The sequence below is a fragment of the Lissotriton vulgaris genome, chromosome 2_1 (assembly GCF_964263255.1).
Source record: "Lissotriton vulgaris chromosome 2_1, aLisVul1.2, whole genome shotgun sequence".
Taxonomy (NCBI): domain Eukaryota; kingdom Metazoa; phylum Chordata; class Amphibia; order Caudata; family Salamandridae; genus Lissotriton; species Lissotriton vulgaris.
This window is the reverse complement of record NC_141687.1, coordinates 1,134,947,589-1,134,966,174: the sequence shown is the minus strand read 5'-3', so window position 1 is coordinate 1,134,966,174 and position 18,586 is coordinate 1,134,947,589.

Genomic DNA, 18,586 nt, shown 5'->3' with positions numbered 1-18,586 from the left:
CTCACCTGTCCAAGGTACCTAAGATTACTGAGACTAAAACCACCGATGGATGACGCTGCCTAACGGTCAACTGGCCGCGTATGGTCGGTGAGGAGGGGCGGTGGTAGGGAAACGAAACAGGAGGCAAGCAAGGCACTGAATGGGGTAGGGAAGGGTTGGGAGGAGAAGGGGAGGGTGAGGGGGTGGGGGGGGGTAGTTTTACAAAATTAGAAGGGGTACAGAGGGATAACTCCATTTCTGTGTTTTGATCTTTGCCGAAGCATACGAGAGCGAAGCCGATGGAGGCCCTGTTGAAAGAACTTGGGACATTACGCACTCCTTTGGGATTGGCCCCACGGCACACTGCACTGTTACCATTGCTCGAATGTCTTCCCATTCTTTGTACTCTTTCAATAAAATGCTTTAAACATAAAATATTTTTGTTCCTTCTCCAACCAATTCTTAATAGTATCTAGAAGTTCAGAAGCAGTGAGAGTACCACAAAAGGCTTTTTGCACCGCAGATCTAATCTCAGAGGAACGTTCGGTAGTTAACATTGAGCGAGTGTCTCAGGCTTTATCCTGATCTGTAGGAGAGTCCTCATCTCACTCATTAGGAACAAAAGGGAAAATATACGGAGGTGGAGAACGCTCTAATAACAAGAAATCATCTTGAGGTTTATTAAGGATAGGATAAAGAGGCCTACGAATAGCGTATTGGCCATTTACCTGTAACTGACGCTCCCTATCTTCCCTTTCTTTAATTTCTTTAATCTCTTTATCTTTAGTTTCTAATGCTTTTGCATGCACACTTTTACGCTGTTCTTTTTCAATCAAGGCCTGTTCATGCTTCATTCGCTCACACACTTCTTTCTCCCACTTTTGCACACAGTCAAACATGTCTTGCCTAGCCTTTCGCTTGAACATCCGTTGCTCCACATACTGAATCTTTCGCAAATCAAATGACCCATGCATAGGCCAACGCAACTCAGGATCCTTGCGAATGTATTTATTCCATAATGTGCTGTACATTATGGACGAAATACCATATTTAATATAAATATCCCTATTAGGCGTCCCTTCTGGGGGGGGGGCTGGTTGTCTTTCGTCGAGTTTCAAACTGGTACCACTACAAAAGCAACACATCTTACAAAGTGTGCTGGACACAGGCATGCCAAAAATAGTGCAAAATATGCAGTATTATTATCAAAGTAATGCTTAAAGTACTCTTCGGACGTTGCGCCATTCAAATATTCTTAGAAGTAGAGAAAAATCTCCTCATTACCAGCTGTTCATCAGCACGAGCCCCTACTTGGGGCTTGTGCTGAAAAATATATTTTAAGCAGACAACAGGGCTCTCTAGTGTTTCTTTTTTTTTCTTTTTTACACGAGTGAGTCCTTTTGTTTTGTTGTCAACTGGCCACTGGTGTTACCACTGGCCGCTTAGGCTAACATGTACATTACTAGGAGCCCTCTGTGTGTTCCCTTGACACTGGCTCAGTTGGTTTATGACCTACATTTTTTTAAATTGTTTGGATTTCAGTCAGGATTTCACAAGAAAGGAGTTTGTGCCGTTTAATGCGCACTTGTGGGTTCACTGTTCAGCGGATGGTTCACTTCAAAAAGATGCAATCGGGCCACAGTGACGGTAGCTGCAGTTCCCAGTGTGCAATCTGACAGATGTTTTCGAAAGAGACTTGCTGTTTTATCATACCCAATTCTTGTGTGTTCTATGATGTTGCTATTTCAATGTTAAAGGAACAGAATATCCAGCTGAATACTATTCGTGTTTTTTGGCCTCAGAAAGCTGAAAAGGTTGGGTCTGTCTTGCATCGATTATAATCTGTAACAAATTAGCTGCACAGAGTTCTCTACAGAAGTCGCAGTGTTAGACAAATGACATCACCAATCCTCTGATGACATCACAGAGTTGATCTCTGATCCCAGCCCAAGCCCCTCAACAGCCTCCTACTTGCTCCTAAGGGCCCAGGGGCAGCAAAGGCAAGATCAGATGTGGAAGCTAGAACTGCTACCTCACACGGTATGAGTGTGTGTCACACTATTGTCTCCCTTCACATGGTTGGAAAGAGCTGTTATCATAGTGCTAGACAAGGTGAGCTGGGAACCCTTGCACAGAGCAGCCTTCCAGCTTGTGTGTGGAGGCTCTGCATTGCTGACATCTATAAAGGGGGTTGAAACCTCCCTAGGAAATTAGTGGTAGCCTCTGAAGCTTTTGCTAGAGTTTTAGGGGAGAGAGAGGTGTGTGGCTCTCAGGCTACTCGCTAGCCATACTTCTCCTTGTTTATGCCTCCTCCTCCTCTCTCTTATAGTGAAAAGTTTTTAAAGTCGTCAGGTATGGGTCACTTCACAAACTATTAGGCCCTTTAAAACCCTCCTTAGTTTCTTTTCTGGTCCTGCCTTCTTTATTACCCCTGGTGCAGGGGTAGAAACCAACAAGGGCAGTGCCACCACGAGTACCCAAGGTCACTTTACCACCACTAACCAGTGCTAAAGTGCTTGCGCTCTTTCCTTTCAAACATGGTCAAATTGGCTTACACCGAATTGGCAATTTTGATTTACTTGTAAGTCCTAGAAATGTGGTTCTACATGTACCCAGGGATTGTAAATTAAATGATGCTAGTGGGCCTGCAACACTTATTGTGCCACCCACTTAAGTAGGCTATTTAAAGATGTGTCATGTCAAGACCAGGGCCTTCGTGTTAATCTTTCATGCTTTCTGGCCAAGGTGCCATGCCATTTGAGACATTTCCATGCCTTCTGTCAGCCTAAGTGGTTATGTGTAATGTCTCCATGCTTTCTGGCCTGGGTGCTTAATTATGTGTGCTATTTCCATAGTTTCTGGCCTCAGTGATCTGGAGCTGGAGGCTCATGTGTGACATTTCCATGCTTACTGGCCTTGGTGCTTGCTCGCTACATACCAAGTGGGGGGCTGATCTCACTTTTATTTTGTTCTATCTGATTCACTTCTTGTGTCTATTTTTAGTGCTCTATGAAAGAATGTCTATGGGTACATATGACTGGGTGGGTAACCTGGTGCTCTTTAAGGTCATCATCTAATATTTACTGTGCTTTGAAAGTTGATACAATTGAATATGTAACAAAAAATGTGCTATTAAATTCACCATTTTGATCTGTAGTTTTCACAAATTTTCCTTGGGGTAAAAATCCCCCAAACCTGGCTAGTATTGGTCGGGCTCACTCGCTTCGATCCCTCGCTACGCGCCGGACGGTGGCTGGTCTGCCAAAATTTGCCAGGGCTGCTTTCAGTTCCCAGTCCGGCCCTGCTCCCGTCGCCTATGGCCCCCACCCCCCAAGTAAAAACACACAATGCTGCTAGAGCACTTATAAACATGACCGAGCTTTTAAAAACTCAAAATGTCTAAAGCATTTTAGACATTTTATGTTTTGTAACAATTTTAAGTAACCATACAAATCATATAATAAACATGTCATTCTCATTGTCAGGTCATTACTGGAGCTTTGCAGTGGTGGGTGACGTGATGGTCGTTACTTTTCAGAGGGCCGATGCTGATGTAAAGAGTAGGTCACAGCTTGGGCCTAACATTGGTAGATGTTGCAGACAGTCATTGTTTGGTGCAAAGAGGTCACTTGCAGTCGTGAGGAGACCAAAGCATGTGGATTTCCACATTCAACTAGGTCTTGAGGCAGGAGTAGATCACTTGGTGCCAGCCAGTTGTCCAGGATCTGGAGAGACACCTCTTAGGGCACTGCAGCAGAGGCCAGCAGCAGGGCTCAGACAGGTACAGGAAAGTCCAGTTGGTGCTGGTGAGATGTGCAGTTGCAGGAAGGCCTGGAAGTGTGCCTGTAGCTCAAATAGGAGGTTAGTCTTTTTTGGGGGAGCCTGGGTTCAAAGCAAGCAGGTCCAGTCTTCATTCTTCAGACAGCAGTTCAGTCCTTCCTCTGAATTATTCACAGGTCTAGGAATGTTCAGATGAGAGGTTCTGATTATGCTGTTTTTATACCCAGTATTAGCCTGTGGCTATGGATGTCCCCTTTAGCTAACCTTTTCCCTTTTTGTGGTTTGGCTGCAATTGGTCTTGGGTAACAAACGGCAGGAGTGCCTAGATGTGAGCTTCATCTGTCAGTGGTAGGGCAGGCAGCCCTTCAAAGTGAAGAAGCGGGAAGGCAGAGCCCTGAGGCTACCTTCTGAAGCTTAGGAAGGGCAAAGAACAACCTCCAAGGACACCCTGTTTGAGAAAGGAACAACCTACCCCCACCCAATGCTCTTTTGCCCGCATGTCTGGAAGGAAAACAAAATATATCACAGACGAGCAATTCACAGTCACATGACCCTGAGACACTGGCAGAAATGCACATTTGGTTTAGGCACAAAAAAGGCCAACTTTCTAAAAGTGGCATTCTCAGAATAGTAACTTAAAATCCAACTTTATCATTAAAAAGGATTTAAATTATAATTCAAATGATTGGAAGAAGTATTTCTCTATCTATTCCCAAACTAAAGTTATCACTTATTAAGTGTAATAAGTTCACTTAGTGTTAGTCCATGGGAGATATAGTCTTACAACAGTGAAAAAATATTTGAGTGGGGTGTGGCCAGCTGCGGTAAGATAATGGACGTGCCTTAGCGCGGCTCTGCCAGGCAGCATGTGAACTGGACCCATCTGAGGGAGAGGCAGTGCTGAGTCCCCACCCTGCATCTCCCACCAGCTAAGAGGCCGCACCGAGAACATTTGGTGCTTGAGCAGGACGCAAGACCAGCTGTTGCCATGGTAAATGGAAGGTGAGGCTTGCAGCTATGTGTGAAGCTCAGGGAGACCCCAGCCCCAGAGATAAAGTGTGCCAGACCCGCTCATGTGGGTACTGATACCTGGACCTGCATTGCAAGGGAGCCCCTCCTGGTGGAGGGGTAGTGCAATGACACAGAGCAGCAGAGCACAGCTTGGTGCTCTGGCTGGATGTCTTCAGTGGCTCTGCGGGACCTGATAGCTCGAGTTAGGCTGCAAAAGGCGAGCCCTCAACGTCGCAACAGACCCAGAAAGGAAACAAAGCCCCCCAACGGCATCTGCCTTTCCTGTTGACTCTCCATTCTCTCACCGATGGCCTACCTATCACCCCCCACTGACTGGCACAATGGGAAAGTACTGGGGATGGAAGAGACCCCCTGAAAGAACTGCTTCCTTGGGAGCAACCTATACCATCTGTCCCACTTCCATCAATGGGCTGCTTGTTCCCCTGCAGGTGATAAAAGAGATTTGAGACACAGCCTGGGTGGTGAGGCGGGTCCCAGTGGATTGACTCAAGTGTCCCCTGTGAAATAATACCAGAAGCCCTCCGGAAAAGAGTCTGGGCCATCTAATATTTTCACCTTCCACTGCCAGATCACTGCCATATCACGGCCTCGACTGACTGTGCCTGTGGACCTAGCCCTGGAATTGAGACCATCCCCTAACATGCAGACTAGCACAGCCCATGGGGACCTAGGGCACTAGAGGAATTAAACCCTTAGGGTGTCTGGACATTGGGGCAGGCAGTCCTGAGCCAGTACTGGCTGACATAATGCAAGTGACTCCCAATGAACCCACAGGCTCAAAGCTTGCTAAGAACCTGGCTGCCATAGATGTCACTAGACAGGACCTAGGTGGTTGGGTGGACACCGTGGCAGTCAAATTAATCCTGCTGAATGGTGATCAATCAAAGCTTTCAGCCCAAATTTACACAAACTCTACAGCCGGTCACAGGGGACCTGGAGGGAAGGGTGCAGTACATAACAGCCAAACTACATGCCCTAGAAAAAAGGGCGTAAGATGCAGAAGGCAGATCCCACTGTAGTAATAGCTGCATTGTGGCTTCCGAAACGACATTGAGGGGATCTGGGTGGGGCGGAGCCCCCCGGAGGTCAGGAAGGGTTTTTTAACCACTTGGATGCTAATGACAAGGGTAACTTGTCTTGCACTGCCCATTCATTTCAATGGAAATCTCATTATATGAGCCTAGTAAGCCTTAGCGTCCAAGTGGTTAATAAAACATCCAGAAAAGGTGTTAGATGACCAGTACCTGCGGCTGCTCCTACACTTCCGAATTGGTCGATAAAATTTAGGAGGAGTAGGGTATATTGTGACACACGATTTGAGGGACTGGCACAGACGGCTGCAGTGCCAGGGCCATGACAGGGGCCCCAGACCCACAGCCCCCCCACAGAGAAAGAATCGGTGGCCTCTTTGCCCAGAAACATCCCTGCCAGGGGCCGCCACGAGTATCATTCTGCTCATGGATATCATAATTTTGTTGTTCTTGTTTATGGTCCTCAGCGCCTTTTTTGACTAGTGCATCAGCAGTACTCTGGCTGAAAGATTCTCCATCTTTAGGTTTCCCTTGGGTGATAAAGTTCTGGATTGCTCCTTCCTGTGACGCTACGAAAGCCTGCTGAGCCGCCTTTCTCTTTCGTTTCGAATAACCAGAATTGTGTACTCAAATTCTCTTCATTTTGCTTGCAATGTTATATACGCCTGTACCAGCGGGCTAGCAGTGGGTAGGGAAAAGAAGAAGCCAATCAGGAACCAGGAGGAAAGCAGGCACGGAGGCCAGTGAAGAGGGGGTGGGTCAGGGTGTTTGGAAGTGGAACCGAGCCAGAGGCTGCCAAATCCCTGCCATGGGCCGCCACGCAAATATGTATCCATCCTCAGAGGATTATTATATTAAGGTTATATATTGGCGGGCGGCCCCAGGGGTTTGGTGGCCCTGTGCAGGTGCACAGCTTGCACATGCCTAAGGCCGCCTGAAAACTGGCTATCCATGACAGTGTCGTCTACAGGTCGGTCGCCCTTCTTCCTTCTGGAGAGAGCACACAAGTGACAGTCAGGTTCCCCTCCCCCCCGAATGCACTGCTGCAGGCTGTAGTGGGCAAACTAATGAACATCTGTGACAAGGAAACCATGCAGCCTGCATGAGGGGCCAGACCCCTCACTTTTGACAATACATGTATACTCATATTCCCGGATTTCAGACTGGCAGTCCAGTGCCTCAGGGCCTCCTTCATAGGGGTGAAGAAGAAGCTACGCTCTGTCAGCCTGGCTTGCATGTCAATGTTTTCAGCTAAACTGAAAGTGCTAGCAAACCACATCAGCTACTTCTTCACAGACCCCACACATGCCTGCTACTGGGTGGAGCAACACCAATATGAATTCCATGTCGCTGGAATACCGGTCACACGTAGGAGGTCGACTGCTGCTGGGCGCAGGAGGGGATGGGATTGTATCATCTGGTGGACAATCCCCAGCACAAGCCTAAGCGAAGCAACATTAGGCTCTCCTGGTAGGCTTACAGTATGTGGGCAGGGAAGTCCTCTGCTGCACAAATGATGCAGGGACACCAGGGAATGATGATTCAAATGCCTCTGAACATATTCCCTCCTCAACAGTTCTCTCAATAGTCACACCACAAACTGCTGATGACATTGCTTGATTTGATCATAGTGGGGTGCCCAGAGACCCTCACCGGTATGGTTCAACTTTGAAACTGCCACCAAGCATTAGGACACTTGACTGGTGCTCCTACCCCATCCCCTGTTTTTTCACAAAATTCTGGCTTGCATCATGTTGGAATGCACGTAGACTCCCTTTGATGGGGGAATATGTTCTTTGTTTGGGAAATTTGATGCAACTCTGCTGCCCTGGGACTGGGAGTTGGGAGAGTCGTTCAATGACTTCGATATTAGTCATACGTGGCCTTTACATTGACACTGTGATGCGGTGAGAGGCACCATATATTGGGAATTAACACAGGCACATAGAGGCGCTAGGGGGTACTCATTCAAATGGACCACATTGACTGAGCAGAGAGGAAAGCACACACACGCACTGGAATCCCTGCGATGTCTTGATTACAAATCATCTCTGTCTAGAATGCATGGTGAAGGAGATAAGGCAGGCCATTTATTAGCACGGCTCATGAAGACTGCAATAGCCACCTCCCCTGTTACTGTAATCTGCATCTCCCTGGCAAAGCTAGCCACTAGTCAGAAGGCATTTTGTACTTACTATCGCAAATTGTACACCCTCCCCTTTCTGTGTACCGTCATAAACATATTTGTGACTTCCTAGGGCTGTTCCAGTTACCTACTGTGGCATTACAACACTGTAAGAATGTAAACGACCCATTGACGGAACAGGAACTTTGAAGTGTTATCCAAGCCTATTTCTAATCCCCAAAAATACCCCAATTGCCCACGTAGTGGTCAGTTGTGCTTGTAAGTAAACTGTGCCTGAGGTAGAGGACAAAGGTAGAGGGGGTAAAGAAAGCTCTATAGTGAAAGTTGCACCTAGCCCAACCATGAATGTAGGGAAAAAAAACAATTTTGTTTATATTACCCTCACACACCCTAGTGGTGTCATGCTTCATCATCGGGTCACCCCGACCCCTAAAAGTCGGGGTGGGCTCAACCACAGTGTTGGGAGCTCTTTAAACAGACAAGAGAGAAGGGGGTTTAAAGATAAAATACCTCAGGCAGATCCCCGGTTTCCCTTTATTCTTGGATCTGTCTGGGTAATTAGAAAAATCTAAAAATGAGTCTTTTTTGGAATATTATGGTCTTAGGACCCTAGTGCCGACATGTTTTAGTCCAAGGGGGGGCATAAAGGCCCAGGACTTTCTTCAGGGCAAAACTGACCCCCTATGTGTGGGAAATTGAAGGATGGGAGGTCCCTATCCTATCAGTGAAGTGAGGGCAGAGTGGCTGCTCCTCGTGGAGTGTAAAATGTAGTGTGTGTCATCTGCCAGACTCCATCTGAAAAGAAAAACAGGGACAAACAACATGTAACATAAAGCTCCCAAACAGAGTTGCTGCCGTACTTAGTACCCAGGTGGTTTAAAGTGAATACCATGTAGGTGAGCATGCCTAAACTAAAGTACATGCCTTTATGCAGAGGTATCTTCCCCTCATTGTCGCACTCAGATTCATTCCACTGTAACATGTTGGATTTTATGTGACAGACGTTAGGTAGACGTGGCGATTTTAATCACATCCTAGAACTTTCTGCGTGATAGTCCGATTGGTTATAAACAGCATGCATCAAGTGAAAATAATCTCAATTGCAACAATTCTCATAATACCTTCTACTATTGTTCCAAACGATAAAAACCATTGTGGATGTAAACACTAACTCATAAATATAGTGCATGCACACTGCCTTGTTTAATAATACTTTACCAAATTTGGGGAAGTTGACCTTTTCACACAGGACCGGTACCATAATGTGGATGATCCTGGGGCTGGTGTACAAAGAAAAGGTTATCATCTATTTTGTTGGCGATTTTCACAAAAGAGCCTCTAGGAAGGTGACCATGGGTGGGAAGAAACCCCACTTGCGGCAAGAGAGCCGCTGAGTGTGAGCGTGGTAGAATTCACTTACTTCAATTGGAGATCTCACCCAGCATTTCAACCTAATTAGGTTCCGGTCCTCAGCTCTTGCAGCCCGAGTTGGCGGAGTTCGGCTTAAATGTCGTAGTTACGTGGTAAATTGCTGGAGCTCCATAGTGCCACCCCAGATCCCAGGAGGAAATGAAGTCATGACATCATGCGTCATTGTGAGCGTGTCCAAGCCGGTGGTGCACGATTAAGGATTGTAGTTTCTAGATTAAAGATTTGTAGTTCAAGGTCACTCGACCTGTCGGGAGGTGCGAATGAAAGTAGCCACGCTTAATCCCCATATGGTAGTTGTAATGATGTGGATGCAGCAGTGAGAGTGCCCAGTGACCAAACTGGTCAGGCACTAGGACCAGCCCGCATGAGGGACGAGGGTGGGCGGAAAGGGATGAGCTGGGAGCCCAAGGGGCAGCTGGTCAGTTAGCCATTAGGATTTGAAGAGGAAGGACGCTGCAATAAAGAAGGTCCATCATTATACTCACTGTGTCTGCCTGAGTTATTGGGGCTGGACACTACAACTGGCGACGAAGGACTAGAACCACAAGCGTGTGGACGGCTACAGCGGCAACCAGGCGGTAAATATCCAGCCCGGAGCTCGCCCCGCGTCTAGAGGCTCGAGCGCGCCGTTAAAAGTGCCCACCGGAGCCCACCCGGCGGCAGAAAGAGCGAAACTCGCCCCCACGTCTGGAGACTCGAGCGCACCATAAAGAAAGTGCCCACTGGAGCCCACCTAGCGGCACAAAGAGCGGAGCTCTCCCCCACGTCTGGAGGCTCGAGCGTGCTGTGGAAAGTGCCCACCGGAGCCCACCCAGCTGAGGTTCCGTGACAATTGTAAGTGGTGTTTTCGACTCGTACGAATATGGTCGAGTCTGGTATCTATGAACCGCAAATGACGAGTTTAGTAAGTGTGCGCAGTTTCGCTGTGCTAACTTAAACCGTTCGTTTGTTACGTGGGCTTTTCATCTGTACCCACGGGTTCCATCTTAGATACGGCATCCATTTTGTCTCTTGCCCTCAAGTAGTCAGCGAACGGACGCTGTCCGCTTCGCGACCCTGGGACTCCCAAGATATTTGCGGAAGACACATGTTCTTTGAAAGTGTCTTTATGACGAGGGGGTTGCTACTGTAAGGCAGGTGGTGCCGCTCGAGGCTCATCTTGCCGCACGGGCTTATTGTCTCAGCCGTGCATCTCATTAGGCACGTCCCTTTGATGCCTGTATCTCGTGCTTCCCGACACCTCCCCTTTTACACCCTTTCCGATCTCCCCACTGTCTCCGTCTTCCTCTGCACCTGTTTTCGTTCCTGTTTCGATCTACTTGATTGCTGATTGGAATTTGCTAATGGTGGGAAGATGGGTTTTTACAGTTGGGAACCGCCAAATGTTTCCGCACTTATGTTCCGGACCTTATGTGTTTCAAAGCGACCAAAGCGACCCCTCTGGGAGCTAGATGTGGGAACTGAGTTGTAAACCTTTGTGTTCAATGTTAGCCTATGGGTAAAAACTGTATAAAAGGAGCGATCCACATAACCAATTTGAAGCAGTCTCCACAAGTTGCACGCGTTGTACTTGCCGTGATTTCTGTGTTCCCTGCAGTAAATAAACCTTGACTCTTTGACGCCGAAGGAAGTGTCCCGTGTCTCTGTGACTTGTACGCCGGAACAGGTTACCCACGAAGGTTTCAGGTGTTGTGCCCTGGCACCGCTGGGTCCAAAAGAACCCAGTCCTTCAGTTGGCGCCCAACGTGGGGCTGCATCAGTGGTACCGGTCCAAGCCCGACGATCGTGAGGAACTTCGTGTGAAATCTCCGAGGGAAGGTGCACCCCGCTTCATCGATCCTGTTGTCGAAATAAGTGGCCCGAAGACTTTTCCCGCGAAGATTCCCGCCTCCTGACGGCTGCGACGGACTGCTGCCCTGACTGTAGACCTGTTTTGGCGCCTGGCGTAGACCTTGGTATAGCGAGACGATTGACGGGCCTTCCTGAGGACGCCATTGATCTTTGAGTTAAGTATTTGTGGGTCGCTCCCAGAATCCTTGGTTGTAAACACTTTAGCGAGTGTTTTTGTTGTAGACACTTTAGCGAGTGTCTTTGTTGTAAACACTAGTGGCTTTGTTGTACACGCTGTGTGAGTGTTTTTGTCGGTGACACTTTGCTAGCGTACTTTGTTGTTGTATTTGTTTGACGACTGCAGCCGCCAAAGACCGAGGGTTTTGTTCTTGCTGGGACTTGGTAAATCCCGTAACCCTTGAAGTTTGTGAAACTCGGCTAGTGTGCAAGATGCCTGGTCGCAGTACTTTGTTCAGTTGTTGTAGACCTTGTGGTGCGGATTCCCTGCTGGAGGACTCGTGTCCGATACCTCCGGTTGGAACTCCTACTTATGACTTATATAGCAAACATGGGCTAGGCCCGATTGCTTTTAACGATTATTGGATAAAATATACAAAGAAAGACGGCGATCTTCGTTGGCCACCTCACGGTAGCTTCGAAGCGTCGATCTTAGATAATTTAGAAATTAAGTTGTTCGAACGTAAATCTAGGCCGGCCATGTTTGATGCCTTTCGGTTGTGGCGCAAAGAAGCCCGACAGAAAGAGATCAGACAGAATAAACGTAGTGAGCGAGATAATGTTGCTACCATTGTGAAGAAAGCTGAGCAGTTTCAGCGTGATAAGGAGGATAAGGATAAGGAAGTGTTTGAGAGGCTACAACGTATGACCATAGATAAATGTTATCCTGCTTTGCCTACGGAGTCGGATAAGAAGGAAGAGGCAGTTGAGGATCCTTTAATGTCCTATCTTATGAAGTCGCCACCCCCGTACGTACAGGGTACCGCAGCTCCTGTGGTCCCTGCCGTACCTGTTCTTCCACCTGTTATTCCTCCACCCGTTCCTCAACCTGCACCCGCTCTTCCGACTGTTCCTGCTCCTGTGCCTGTTTCTATTCCTACTGCTCCTCCGCTTCCACATACTCCTACTCACGCTACTGCTCCTGTGTTGTTAACTCCTGTTGTTGCTAACGCTTCTACTCCTCCTCTTGTTAGTTCTGTGTCTTACTCTTGTCCCTCTACTCGTAATCGTAGTTCTCCCATTGCGACAAATTTTTTCCAGTCGCTCGGACCTGTCTTTGGGTCCGCTGGTTCTGATGGTCCACCTCAGAGACGTAGTCAGCTTCCCGGTAATAGGGAACGCGCTGCGCTATACAATATGGCGATGGGTTGGATGGACAATCCGCAAAGAAATCCACCCCGAGTCGTTCTTGATACATTTAGTCAATTCAACATACCGACTCAGAGATATGTGTTTGACGAAATGTGTAAACTCCTACATGATCAGATAGCGGCTGTTGCGCCTGACGAGGTGCTGACCGCCCTGTCTAATCTTCGGCTTCAGTTCGCAACTGGACTGATAGTCGATACTAATGTCCGACGTGCTATTGAGCAGTTGCTGTCTTTTCGCCTTGCTCCTATTCCTCACGCACTGTTTGTTGAGGATCTTGAACGCCAGCAAGCTGAGTCTGGCCAATATCCCATGCGTGAAGTTCCGCCGGTTTGGGTACCCGCTGATAATACTAATGCTAACGCTCCGGTAGCGGCACATTTCCAGAGAGTATGGATACATCTCCCATGGAAACGATCGGAGGTGCTTCAGGTGAAACAAACTTTGCCTGATCCTCGCAAAAATCCTGCGGGGTATTACAAAGAATTATCGCAGCTTGTAGATGCTACGGTAATGAATCTTGCCGATATTGACATGTTGTTTGGCAACGTCGTACCGCAGCCGGTATGGGCTAAGATTCGTCATCAAGATCACACGAATGAATTAGGTGGTGATTGGGCTGCTATTACAGCGGCAGACGCTGGACAAGCGGCTGCTACTAAACCCGATCAGTTGATCGAACTTCTTCCCCAGCGAATCATTACTTTAATGAAAACGCTTATGCCAGCTATGAGGGTAAATTGGGACAAGTTGTCAGCCTGTAAGCAAAAGAAAGATGAGAGTGTTTCAGACTTCTTTACGAGGTTTGAGGAAACATTCGTTGATCATAGTGGACAGGATATGGGTACTGAGGGTGGACAAAGGCTGTTTGTGGATAAATTCGTGTCGAACTTATTGCCCGACTTGTGCAATAAATTGAAGAATTCAGAAAGTGCATGGGCCGTTTCTACCTCAGCTCAGATTCTGGCTACGGCGCAATATTATGAAAATAGAGAGAAAGAAGAAAATGACCGAGCTGATAAAAAGACAAAAGAGCTGAAAACTAAAGTGTTGTTACAACAAGCATATCCGCCGCGTTCTAATCAGAATGCGTCTCAGCAGAATAGATCACAGTCGCAATCGAATCGATCGCAGTCGCGTAATGATTCCTCTTTCAACAGATCTTCGTTGGGGTACAATCAATGTGCTTATTGTAGACAGGAGGGACACATTAAATTTGATTGTCCTGCTTTAAATAATCGTAATAGTGGTAATTCGTCTAGAGGAGGCCGTGGTGGTTCGCAGAATGCATCACGTGGTAGAGGTCGTGGTGCTCAGAACGACCGCTCTGACAACTCATCAAATTCTAATAACTGTTTCGACCAACGTGGATCATCTCAAGGACGATCTGCGCAGTACAATGTAGACGATTATTACGTCGATCAGGGAACTGACGACAGTAATTACTAGGACAGCCGAAGACAAGGAGAGGGAGTGGTATCAGTTCCGGTTGATCAGAGAGGGCCTTACGTCGCAGTTGCTACATCGGGCGTCGTTGAGCCTTTTCTGTTGGACACTGGTGCAGCGAAAAGTTCCATTATGCATTCGAAACTCCCTGGCGCACCTTTGTCTGGCTTAACAAATGTATCCGTTGGATTCTCTGGCGCCCCCGTTAGCAATCCAGTTTCACGCCCTTTGCCCCTTCAAATTGGGCCGCGTGAGCTCGAAGCTCCGTTGATTTTGACCACTGGTTGTGGCGAAAATCTTTTGGGTCTGGATTTGCTTAAACGTTTGTATGCAACTTTGTATTGTTCTCCTGCGGGTGTAAAGCTTACGTTTGGGGAGAAAGTAGTCTCTCCCATGTATTTGTCCCTCGATAAGCTTCCACCGGAATTGGATTCTCTTCCTGCGTCTTTGTGGGCGACGGGTCCAAACGATGTGGGCCTACTTGATATCTCCCCTTATGTTGTTCAGTTGAAATCGAATGTGCGCTTGCCACGTATTCCCCAATACCGTATCTCCCTTGATGGTGAACGAGCTTTGTTAGCGATCATCTATGATTTGATCGAGAAAGATGTTATTGAGGAGACTCGGGGAAACGTGTGCAATAGCCCTGTACTGCCCATTCTTAAACGTACTGATCCTACCAAACCGCCTGTTTATCGTTTTGTTATCGATTTACGGGAGGTAAATAAAATTGTGGTTCCTCAATTCCCTGTTGTGCCTGACATCACGGCGCTACTGACTCTGATTCCAGCTACTGCATCATGGTTTTCGGTGATTGACTTGAAAAATGCGTTTTTCAGCATCCCGATCGCCGAGGAGAGCAGGGACCTTTTCGGTTTCTCTCTTGGTGGACGTAGCTTCCGGTTCAAACGCGCTCCTCAGGGCTACTGTGAAAGTCCGTCTATTTACAGTCAAGCCTTGAAGGGTCAACTGGATGCGTTTAGGTTGCCGGTTGGTGTGGCTTTAATTCAATATGTCGACGACTTATTGGTGGCTGCTGATACTCAGGACATTTGCAAAATTGCTACGGTGTCATTGCTGCAGCATCTCTGTGAGTTGAATCACAAGGTGTCACCTTCTAAACTCCAATATTGTTGTCAAGAAGTAACCTATCTAGGTCACTTATTGTCAAAGGAGGGAAGGAGATTGACCCCAGAGAGAATTGCAGCGATTGCGCGAATGGCTGTGCCAAAAACCCAAAGAGATGTGCGTGCCTTTCTAGGTATCACGTCGTACTGTAGGCAGTGGATTCCAAATTTTTCATTGCTAGCGAAACCATTGGTGGCTCTTACGTGCAAGGATGTTTCAACTCCTTTACCATGGACGGAAGAATGTCAGAAAAGTTTTTCTGAATTACGTGATTCATTGTGTTCGGCTCCTGTGTTAGGTACCCCTGACTACAGTAAACCGTTTACGTTATATGTTCACGAGAGAGAAGGCTGTGCTGTCAGAAACCATACAGATGCACTAACCTGTAGCAAGGTACAGCAGGAGCGATGTCCGACGTTAGGTCTCCCTATCCCCTGCAATGGCACACCTCGGGTGTGATAGATCAACACCTCTAGGCGTAACACCGCCAGGGAAGGGGAAAAAATGGATAAAAGAAACAATAAAGTGCAGCTGTTCAAAATAAAGTAGCAGATAACTTCGGATATCTGTGCGAAGTATTATTCTCTGATCTCTGGTGATAGACCCTGCAGATGGAGAGACAAGGTATCATTCATACATTCCATACCTCTAAATAGAACTATACAATATGTGTATGGAATATAACTTACAGTTTAAATAGCCGCCAGAATCTCCTAGTAACCATTCAACACAGGAAAAGAATAAAGCATAAAAGAAAGAAAAGGTTCTATAGGTAGCAAGGCACTCAATAGACTATGAGTGTAGTCCCAGTAGATCCTTTTGCAACTAGAACAATTTCTTCTTTAGTCTTCTGCAAGCTAATCTTTCCTTTACGTTGCAGAATCTTCTGTTAATTCACAAAAGGATTCTAATCTCAACAATTCTTGGATTTCGTAGTCTCACTCCTTTAGAACAAGAATGTTTCCAAAAGTTCATACCAAAACCATATCTGAATTCAGAAGTTGTAACAAGTTCAAAAAAGCAAAAAAAATATAAATTCCCCAAGTCCAGGATGAATTTAAAACTGTTCGACTTTTCTTTTACAGGCAAAATAGAGCAACCGCTCTTCTTCAAACACAGCGCGAATGAACACGCGCTGTGAACAAAAACAAAGGCGCCTACCGTGAAGCCGTTTCTTACTAGCCAGTAAGCGTCCAACTCAGTTCAGTGGAAAGCGGCGCCTGCCGTGATCCCAGCGCGTTCAGTGCGCGATCTTGGCTAAGCGTTAACGCTCCCCCAGCTTACCGGCTTCGTCTCACGCCAGGAAGTCCAGCAATGGTGCATCACAACGGGAAACAGGAAAAAACGAAGAAACTCCGTCGTATTACACAAGGCGCTGCCAAAGCTGCAAGCAAACACAGCTTACTCCTAGGATCAGGTGACAAGCACCGGACTGCTGCTAGAGGAGGAGTATAAGTGTAGACTGATAGAAAGTGTGAAAGGACATCCGCCCCCAAGCATTCTGGGCTCTGTAGTTTTCACCATTCAGACCCTACTTTCTCTCATTCAAACAACCCAGGTGCGATGTGACAGAACCCCCTCACTAGGACCGACGTCTCGGCGGTCCACCAGGCTTCAAAGGGAAGCGAGCGTGGAAACGCCGTAACAGGGCTGGGCAATGCACGTTGGCTCGGGGCTCCCAGGACCTATCTTCAGGGCCATACCCTTGCCAGTCAACCAGATACATCACTCGGCCTCTCACATATTTCGAATCTAAAATGGCCCTAACCACATATTCTTCTTCACCCTCCACAAGAATCGGAGATGGCCGCACGGGTAACCTGGTGTGAAGGTGACATGGTTTTAACAGGGACACATGGAACACAGGATGAATGTGCCAAGAAGAGGGAAGTACTAATTCCATAGCCACAGGATTAATGACACGGCTAATAGGATATGGACCCACAAACTTAGGTTTTAACCTAGTGTTTCCCTTGAATTTCAGATGTTTAGTGTCGAGCCATACCTTCTCTCCCACCTTATACACTGGTTCGGGCGTTCTCTTTTTATCAGCCTGACTCTTATCCCTGGCTCTAGATGTTTCTAGATGTAGTTTAGCTTCCTGCAAGACTGCCCGAAGATGAGTGTGATGTTCTTGGATGGTAGGATGCAAGGAAGTAACTGGTTGCTCAAAAGGCAACATGTTTGGATGAAAACCGTTAAGACAGTAGAAAGGAGAACAACCCAATGAGGAATGGACAGCATTGTTATAAGCAAATTCTGCTGTCCAGAGAAGGATACTCCATTCCTCATTATGTTGTAACGTGAAACACCTGAGATATTGCTCTAAGGTTTGGTTTAACCTTTCTGTTTTACCATCTGTCTGGGGGTGATAGCTAGTAGATAATCTAGCATCTACCTTCATGGCTAAGCATAACGCCTTCCAAAACCTCGAGGTGAACTGAGTTCCCCTATCTGTGATCAAAACAGAAGGTATTCCATGCAGTCTCACTACTTGATGAAGAAAGGTGACAGCTAATTCTCCTGAAGTGGGCAATTTGGGCAATGATACAAAATGACCCATCTTAGTTAAATGATCTATTATAACCAAGATGGTATCATTACCTCGACTAAGCGGCATCTCCACTATAAAGTCCATAGAGACTGTATGCCAAGGTGCAGGCGGAACAGGTATAGGTCTCAACAACCCACTAGAAGGCTGATGCCTAGACTTAGATTGAGCACATATAGCACAATGTTTGATGTACTCCTCAGTATCTTTGCGCATTGTGTCCCACCAAAAATATCTAGACAAGGCCTGAAACGTCTTTTGTAACCCCAAATGCCCGGCTAGAGGGGAATCATGAGTCCATGTTAACACCTTTTGTTGTACTGGCACATGAGGTATGTATAGTTTTTTATCATGGAATAGCAAACCCTGTGACCTTGTTCTATGTAGAGGAGCCTCATCCAACCATTCCTGCACATCCAGTTGTTGGTAGTGTAATTTTACATCTTCCAAGAAATCATCTGCTGTTGTTACCACTGGAATCACAGACTCAAAAGAGGCATTCTGTAGAATGACAGGAGGTTCTTCTGATGACATTTGGGTATCCTCCACACCTGAGGAAGGTCTTGACAGGGCATCTGCTTTGCCGTTTTGTGGGCCAGGTCTGAATTTGATCACAAAATCGAAATCTGCGAAAAAGAGCGACCATCGAAGTTGTCTAGGCGTCAATGCCCTAGCGCTCTTTAGGAACAGCAAATTTCGATGATCTGTAAAGATTTCCACCGTATGCCTAGCCCCCATCAAATGATGCCTCCATTCCTCACAGACCCTCTTGATTGCCAGCAACTCCTTGTCGGTAATGCTATAATTCACCTCACACGGTGTTAGCTTTTTTGAGAAATAAGCGAC